The following is an 8,569-nucleotide window of genomic DNA, read 5'->3' as shown; positions in this document are numbered from 1 at the left end:
CTGGGCTAGATGGATCTTTGGTCTGACCCAGGATGGCTGTTCTTATGTTCTTATCCTTTTACAGAGACGTGGAAGAGGATACTGGCCATATCTGCCTTTCTGGGGATTTCTTCAGCATTGGGAAAACTCCCAGCAGGTATAATGCTGGCACAGCGAGCTCTTAGATCAAAGTGTGGCACGACCAATGCAAATAGCAGTCTAGATGGGGGATGGCTGGGGTCTGTGTTACTAGATACATGAAGCCCCTCACTCATGTGCAAAGCGGGAAATGGTTTTCCCCTCTGACACTTTTTTAGATTTTGGAAATGTTTCGGTAATGCCCACAGACCCCCTGTCATCAGCAGATGGGATCGAACCTGGGGCCTCTGGAACTTAGTGCATGAGTCTCTACTGCATGATGTAAAAGCCAACTGGCTGTTAGCTAAGGCTGTAGAGCAAACTCATGTAAAAGCCAACTGGCTGTTAGCTAAGGCTGTAGAGCAAACTCATTAATCTCTCTCTAAGTGGTCTCGGTGCCACTAGATAGGACAGAACACCACACCCGGGAAGCGTGTGGGTTACATACTTACCCTGTCCGAGGAAGTGCATCCTGAGCTTCAGAGACTTCCCAGTTGAAATCCTGGACAAGCCCCCACTTGTAACACCGACAGACCCCAGTCGACAGCGGGAAGGATTGAACCGGGGACCTCTGGAGCTGAGTATATGAGCTAAAAGCCAACGGGCTGTTAGCTAAGGCTGTAGAGCAGATTCATTTTATCTCTCTTTCTAAGTGTGTGGGTTACATTTCTGGTTCCACTTTGGGACTACCGCGAGACCTTTGAATGCTTTTTGCAAAAAACAGAGTGCAAGAGCCCACATACCTCAGAACCGCCAATAGCCCAGTGGTTAGGACACTGACATGGGAAATGTGGGTAAAAGTCTCTGTTCCAAATTAGATAGAGCAGGAACTGGAATGTAGTTCTCTCACATTCGAGGTGAGTGCCCTGACCATTCACTCTCTCTAGTTTTGACCTGAAATTACATCCTTGACCTGAGAACGTTTTGCTGAAACAGACTCTTTCCCTCAGAAAAGTCTCAGTTTCCACAAGTCAGTATTTTCCAACCAAAAATGGTTTCGTTGAAAAATTCCCAACCTAGCCTAGCCCTTGACCAGGAGTACATATGCAGCCTTTAGATCTGTGACTGGCTGCCTATGATTTCATGGACGTTTCACAATGCTCCCAACCAGCGGTACGTTCAACACCATGCAAACCGAGGCTAGTCAATGCGAGAGAACGTTCTCTTTGTAACATGCTGTTAATGCTGAGCTCTACTGTTGTCCAAGCTGAGCATCAGAAGTGCCTTCAGAGATACTTACTTGTTAGCTTGATTTTGACAAACTCGGTCCTCTAATGCTGTTCCGCAGACAGTTCAATAGCTCCACACACTAACTCTTCTTGACACTTGGCTTTCCTTGGGGAATTCAAACTGCAATGAAACTTGAAGGGAGCTTCTAGAGCTTTGTTGTACCGATTTGGAAATTATCATTTTATAAACTGGAACAGAAAGGATATAAACCTGAATGGGGACCTTTATCTTTACCTTTACCTAGTGCAGCCAGGTGAAACGATAACCAGGCACAGATTGGTTTGCGGCGTGCAGCATGGGAAGATCATTGTAGTTCACTCTCTCACCTGAGAGGTTTTGCTTCAAGATAAGTAAAAACAGGCATTAGACAAAACTAATACAGTTCTGCATGTAGTTTTGGATTGAAGAAGGATAAGCTAAGGATACATGATCCACGCAAAACAATTGCAAAGATACTAACATGATTACTGATCCGGAAGGAAGGGAAACTATACAGTGAAAAGTTGCATGAGCTTACTTATACAGAAAAATGTCTCTGTGTTCCTGGCAACTCAGATTAGGTCAAGGCACTAGCTAAAAGACAATCAAATTGTGAACTAAACCAATTCAAATTATTTACTTTCTGGAGATAGGAAACATTTATAGTTTTATGGATTCATCGATTTTAAGGCCAGACAGGATCATTACATCAGCCAGTCTGAACTCTTGTGTAACCCAGGCCATAGAATTTTACCCAGTTTCTGTGTTTGATTAAAACATAGTTTCCAGAAAGGCATCTGAACCTCATTCACAACAGAGGATAATTGAAAAGTCTGAGGCCTGGTCTACACTGTGGCGGGGGGATCGATCTAAGTTACGCAACTTCAGCTATGTGAATTACGTAGCTGAAATCGACGTACTTAGATCTACTCACTGCGGTGTCTTCACTGCAGTGAGTCGACTGCTGACGCTCCTCCGTCGACAACGCTTGTGCCTCTTGTTGAGGTGGAGTACCGGAGTTGACGGGAGAGCGCTCGTGGGTCATTGACCCCTGTGTAATGCACAACTGGCTTTCTCGAGCTTTGCACAGGTGCTACTGACTACACAAAACGTGACACAGGGAGAAAAAGGCCCGAAGTCCATAAGGGTCAATCACAGTCCCACAGGCCATTAATTCTCTGGCCATTTATCTCACGTCCAGCGTAATGTTCATTTACAAAGTAAGCGCCCAATATACTCCATACAGCTGAATGTCTGCCATTACTGCGTAAACTTCCCCACAACGCTCTGCCAGTTCATCTCATTTTTGACCAGCTGCACCTGGTTCTTTCAGTCCTTGACCTTCCTTGAGCAGAGACTGGGGATTTTGTGGAGGTGGTTTTTGTGAGCTGGACAAACGGTGTCTCTCAGGAGACCCCCCCAGACTTATTTTCATTTGCAACCTTAGCCATAAAGTAGAATGAGTACATAGAAATGGAACATAGTTACCCCTCACTTAGTTGTCACTGAGGAAAAACTAGACCCAACAGTATCGCTGCTTTATCCATAGCTTACTGCTGGCTGTTCCCCTTTCTCTGACAATTCCCCCTCACCTGCAATACCTGGAGCTGCTATATCCAGTATGGTGATCCCTTCTGAGGGCCACAGTTGCAACAGCAAACACCTGGCAGATGTTCTAGAGAATAGGAATGCAGTGAATCTTCTGTTCTGCGCAGGCCTTTTATGGATCCCAATGGGCCTTTCAATCAATGTTCACTTTTAATGAGCCTAATTATGTATATCTCTCCAGTGCAGGATTATGAGGATTTGAAAAGAGGGTCAATTAGTAATGATTCTACCGGTGGTTGCTGCTACCTGCAACTTTAATGAAGATTTATTGAATTAGCAGCACAGGGTTTTGTAATAATCCAAAATTCATACACACAGTTAATTGGAGTTGGTGGCCATAAATTCAACAACTGGTGGAGTTTCTTATGTCTTATGCAAACAATAGTGATCCGCTATATAGGCCCAGAATATTTAGCCAGAACTTTGCTGTCTGTATCCTCACGCTGTGGGAAAGTTTTATGTTTGATATACTTCTTTCAAGCTCTTTGCAGTGAGGTGCTGCTTGTATTTAACAAGGAGCTCCTACAAAATGTTTTTCTTTAGCCTGTTATAAACCCTTCACAGTATGGGTGCATGTGCATGCAGAGAGTACTTGGGAACTGAGTTGGGAATTGATTCAATTTTTTCAAACTAGTACAATAAATTAATGCAAAGACAAAAGCCAAGTCATCTTATCTACTCTAATGAAGTCACTCAAGCATTAAGAGGAAAATGTCATCCCACTATTTACGGGAAGAATATTCATATAACAAATCGGCCCATTAATTACACCTGTTCTGCACATTTCATCATCTTAAACAATATAGATCAATCAAGGAGCCCAAATCTTCTTATGATATTCAAGACAATATTAAAATAAAATGCTTGGGACAGACTCTCAACTGGGGTGAATTTTCACCAGCTAAGAATTTGGCCCCAAATATCACGGAAAAATACAGGCACCTACCATTATTTCATGCATTTTATCCGATTTTAGACTCTCCATCAGGAATGTACATTAAGGGTTAGTTTCTCTGCTCCTAGTGAGCTGTACTCAGCAAAAGTCTTGATAGGAGAGTCAGAAAAAAAGGTGGAGTCGTGTCCTACCCCTGGGGTTGGACCAGGGTTTTGGAAAATCCTTGGCATAATTTATCCTGGGTGCTCATGGCTGCAAGGAACTATTCTGCACCTGAGGATTGCTAGGATAGAGAGAGGAAGGATTTTCCCATGATTACGGTGCTAGTCTGGTGTTGGAAGATTCAGATTTAGTTCCCTGCTGTGCCAGAGACTTTATGACCTTGTGCAAGTTACTCGTCTGTCTGTGCCTCCGTACTCATCTGTCAAATGGGCATAAGAGCATAGTCCTACCTCACAGGGATCTTATGAGGATAAACACGTTAATGATTGAGGTGCTCAGATACTACTGTAATAGGGTTCACATAAGTACCTAAAGATAGAGGTAGTGATGCTCCTGCCTTGACTTCAGTGGCTAAAAAAGGGGCTATGACAGCTCTGCATCATTGCAGGATTCCTCTAGGTGGGAATTATGGCTGTTTTACTTTGCAGGTCTGAGGATCTGGCCACCCAGACCTACTACCAGTTCCATTTTTGCAGAAAATATCGGTTATCTGCTCTGGATCATTTGTTTTACCTCTGAACCCAAATGTTCTCATACGTGTAACATAGGAATGAGGCAACTCTACTTGTGGAACAAACTCATATTAAGTGCACTTACAGTAGGCATGTTTATACCTGAGGTTCCTTTATTTGACACTGTGCATTTTGATAGTATATGTTAAGGGCACTGATCTAGCACAGAGTTCAACTAGTACAGTGTGAGGTAGGGAGGTGGGGTGAGGACTTTGAAGGGAATTCCAGGAGGATCCTCTCTGGGAAATTGTTTGAAAACACTAGTAGTGTTGGTGCAATCTGGTCCATTGCTAAGGCAAAAGAATTTGCACTCCTGATGGTGTTCTTGGGCTTGATCCTGTGAGGTGCTGTGGGAGCTGAGTGCCACATCGGATTGGACCCTTTATGAACTCCAAAGATAATCATCTTTCACAGGGATGATGTAGCAGCATCCAGAGAGGGTGGTGAACTCTACCAGGGGCAGGGAAATCACTCTGATCACGGCAGAATTATAGCCAGGGACACCCAGGAGGCCCCTACCTCACTTCGCGGTCACTCTTGTTTCCACAGTATCCTCTCACTTTTCTTCCGACCTCTCACTAGCTCCACCTTTGTGCCTGCCATTTAAAAAGGGCTTCATCTGAGTAGGTTTAGATTTCCTCAGGTTCACATGTTCCCAAGTAGAGCTTGACACTGGAGAGAACGATTCTACAAAAAGCAAGAACAGGCTTTGTAAAATAATGGTGATAATTGGTAATAATCCCCCTGGGTATTATGTCCTCAGACGACTTGTCCATTTCAACTGGGAACAGTTGCTGGGGGATAAGAGACATTGTAATTGGAATCACAGGGGGCCAGATTCTGCTACCCTTGATTTCTACTTAAGCTAGGGAGGATGGTCTAGTGGTTAAGGCAATGGCCTGACAATTGGGACTGGGGGTCAATTGCCAGCTCTGACACAGACTTCATATGAGACTTTGAGCCAGTTATTTAGCCTCTCTGTTCCTCTGTTCTCTGGGGGAATAATAGCATTGCCCTACCTCACGGGGGTGTTGTGAGAATACGTCCATTAAAGATTGTGAGCTGTTCTGATATTACAGTGATGAAGGCTATACAAGTGCACAGATGTATAGATGGGGTGCTACTTGACATGGGCAAAGAGAGTGGAATTTGGCTCTGATCGACTGCCTTTTGTCTTGCAATATGGTACATTATTTGTGATGTTCAAATAGTAGAGAAGCCTGCCATGGTGTTAGATATTTTCCAATTTAATTTTGATGAGAGAGGAAGGATGATTCAGTGACTAGGATACTCATTTAGGGTGTAGGGAGATCCAGGTTCAAGTCCCTGCTCTGCCACATAACTTCCTGTGTAACCTGGGGCAACTCACTTAACCTCTGTCTGCCTCAGTTCCCAGCTGTAAAATGGGGATAAGAGCATTTCCCTGCCTCACAGGGGTGTTGTGAGAATAAATACATCAAGGTGCTCAGATGCTATGGAAATGGAAGCCATATAAGTATCTTACAGAGATAGCACATCAAAAGCTGGGTTGTTACTTCTAGCAAAATGATGTCTGGATTATACAGTGCAAAGAGTATGAGCTGTGACCAGTCTTAGTGCATAAGCCAGGCCTGCACAACAGGCGGGCCCACTGTGCGGCCCGCGGGCAAGCGGTGGGGGGCGGTTTCCGGGTTCACCCCCTGCCCGGGGGGCCCGACCTCATAGCCCCGCGCGCCGCGTTCTGAACGCCCTGACAGTCAGAAGCGCGGCTGCCAGGTTCGCCCCCTGCCGGGGGGGGGGGGCACCCAACCTCCCCCACCCCTGGGCAGGGGGCGAACCCGGCAGCCATGCTTCTGACTGTCAGGGCGGTCAGAGCGCGGCGCGTGGGGCTGAGGTCGCCTCCCCCCCCCCCTCCCAGCAGGGGGCGAACCCGGCAGCCGCGCTTCTGATTGTCAGGGCGGTCAGAGCGCGGCGCACAGGGCTGAGAGGTCGCCCCCCCGCACACGCGTCTCCGTCTCCCGCTCCTCCTGCCTGGCGTCCAGCGTCACTTCCGGGGCTGCTGAGGCGGGAAGCGCTGGGCACGAGGCAGAGCCGGTAAGTCCGAGCGAGGGGAGAGGCACCCAGCCTGGGCTCGAGCCGCAGCTCATGGGGGCTGGGGTCAGGGGGATGTCCAACTCAGAGGGGCTGGGCTCGGAGCTGAGGTCAGGGCTGGGGGTGGGGGGATGGAGTCAGGGGGGTGTCTGGCCAGAGGGGCTGGGCTCGGAGCTGGGGGTCAGGGCTGCTGGGGGATGGGGTTGGGGGGTGCTTAGCTCAGAGGAGCTGGGCTCGGAGCTAGGGGTCAGGGCTGGGGGGGGGGCTGGGGTCAGGGGGTGTCAGGCTCAGAGGGGCTGGTGGTCATGGGGGTGTCCGGCTCAGAGGGGCTGGGCTCGGAGCTGGGGGTCAGGGCTGCTGGGGGATGGGGTCGGGGGGTGCTTAGCTCAGAGGGGCTGGGCTCGGAACTAGGGGTCAGGGCTGTGGGGCTGTGGGGGGGGGACGGGGTTTGGCGGGGCTGGGGGGGGATGGGGTTCGGCGGGGCTGGGTGGCGCTGGGGGGAGAGGGGGGCCTGTTTCAGCATGGCCGGGGGGTTTCGGCCCTCAGCTATTTTCTTTGGAGTAATATGGCCCTCGCCGCTTTACGAGTTGTGCAGGCCTGGCATAAGCGATAGCTGCCCATTAGAAATGTTAATCTATGCTCTTTTTATCAATTTCTTTCAGCGCTAAACAGGGTTCAGCTTCCAGCTCCAGCTTTCTTGCCGCCTCAAGCGGCGAAGAAAAAAAAAAAAGATAAAGCCGCGATCGGCAGCACTTCGGCGGCAGCTCTACCGCGCAGCTTCATTCTTTGGCGGGAATTCGGCGCCGGGTTCGTCCCTCCGAGAGGGACTAAGGGACCCGCCGCCGAAGATCCGGACATGCCGCCCCTTTGTATTGGCCGCCCCAAGCACCTGCTTCCTTTGCTGGTGCCTGGAGCTGGCCCTGGCGCTAACGAGAGGACTTGCTATTATCTTCAGGTGACATGGTTCTCTGACCTAATGTATTGGGACTTAAGCTCTCTCATGGGTCTGTGAGATCTGTAGTACTTACCGGCACAGTAGAAACCACTGACAGGTTGCAAGGGTTTTTTTTTTTTTTTTTTTTTTTTAGACATTCATAGGTTCATAGAGTTTAAGGCCAGAACAGGCCATTAGATACTAGACTAACTCCCTGTATAACACAGACCCTTAAATTTCACCCACTATACTGAGCCCAATAATTTGTGTTTGGCTAAAGCATATCTCCCAGAAAGGCAACCAGTCTTGATCTGAAGACTGAGAGAGATGGAGACTACCACTTCCCTTGGTTGGTTGTTTCACTGGTTAATTGCCCTCATTATTAAAAATATATGTGTTATTTCCAATTTGAATTTGTCTGTCTTCAGCTTCTACGTTCCATGTATATTCTATGTTCAGGCTTGTAAGGCTTTGGGATCACATATATCACTGTTACAAGTGGGAGGATCTAAGTTTAAGTTTACATTTGATGTTCATCTAGCTGTAGTCTTAGAGTCACTAGTAATCCATGGAGCACTTTCTGGTCACTTGGTGCTGGTTCCTCCTCGTTTCTAGCTGCCAACTTGAGTTAAAAGAAGCTAAAAGTACATCAAATGCTTTCCTAATGTTGCTTTTCCCTGGAGGAAGTTGTTGTAGCTGCCACAGGGATGTTACTCAATGATGGGAAAGGAAGTGGCCATAACACAGTGTCTCTATTAAAAAGTGGTGCATGCTATGGAAAGTGTGTGAGAACTCTTCACTTAGTACATTTGCTGTGCTCAGAAAAGAGAACCATGACCCCATGACCATGGAAAAGAGAACCTTTCCCATTGCTCAGTAGCTATGATTAAAATGCTTACTTGAATGTGTGTGCAGGAGGGTGTCTTTGTGTATGTAGCATTTTTTTGTTCTTTTAAAGGAAACCGGACAAACAAAAAAACGGACCTCGTCAGAAAGTGGTTG

Source organism: Chrysemys picta, chromosome 4, assembly GCF_011386835.1.
Source record: "Chrysemys picta bellii isolate R12L10 chromosome 4, ASM1138683v2, whole genome shotgun sequence".
NCBI lineage: Eukaryota > Metazoa > Chordata > Testudines > Emydidae > Chrysemys > Chrysemys picta.
The sequence above is the reverse complement of the archived record's forward strand: the minus strand, read 5'-3'. Positions refer to the sequence as shown.